A 985-nucleotide genomic window follows, 5' to 3' on the forward strand; every position below is an offset into this window, starting at 1 on the left:
ACAGTAAGTCCATGTTCTTTGGCCATTGTTCCTATGATTTGGAAGGGATAGAGTGCAAGACCATTTCATTGGTCACTCATATCCTCTTAGCCTTGTGCTACTGTTTGTTTGTTGTATGTGAGGATACAATTGTAAGACCATGTTGTTGGCATTTGTACTCCCATGATCATCTGTTGGAGATCAGAGTAAGCCCAGATAGATTGGCATCTGATATCCATCTTTTCATTTGTGTTTGCTATGTGAGGATACAACTATAAGTCCATGTTGTTGGCATTTGTATTCCTATGATCATCCTTTGGAGGTTAGAATAAGTCCAGATAGATTGGCATCTGACATCCATGTTTTGTTTTCTTTTGTGAGATTGGAGTAAGACCATTTATTGGCTTCCGGTATCATTGTTTTGTTTTAGGAGATTGGTGTAAATCCATTTATTGGTATCCGGTATCCGCTTTTGCTTTGTGAGATTGGTATAAGTCCATTGATGGCATCCGGTATCATTGTTTGTTTTAGGAGATTGGTGTAAATCCATTTATTGGTATCCGGTATCCGCTTTTGTGTGTGAGATTGGTGTAAGTCCATTGATGGCATCCGGTATCACCTTGCTTTTCTTCGCTTGCTCATTGCTTATTCCTAAGGACACACTTGAATCATCTTCTATATGATCTCAAGAGGTGAACCTTGCTAGGAAGTTTTACACTCCCTCATCCAGACCCTCTTTGTCTTAAACCTTTTCACACGTTGCTTTCAAAAACTTTTGACTTGTTGTGCAAACATCTTCATGTCTTTTCAAATTAGAAACCTGGACCCTAAGTCCTTGACTTTTCAAACTTCACTTTTCATAACACTTCTTTGAATAAATCTTAATCATACCTTGACCATATTTTGTGAATACTCATAATCAATTAACTTCACACATTCAATTGTTTTGTGGCTTCGTCCATTGTTAACATGTTTTCATACATTAGCCATACGTTTCAATTACCAT

Source organism: Lathyrus oleraceus, chromosome 4 (assembly GCF_024323335.1).
Source record: "Lathyrus oleraceus cultivar Zhongwan6 chromosome 4, CAAS_Psat_ZW6_1.0, whole genome shotgun sequence".
In the NCBI taxonomy this organism is placed as follows: Eukaryota; Viridiplantae; Streptophyta; class Magnoliopsida; order Fabales; family Fabaceae; genus Lathyrus; species Lathyrus oleraceus.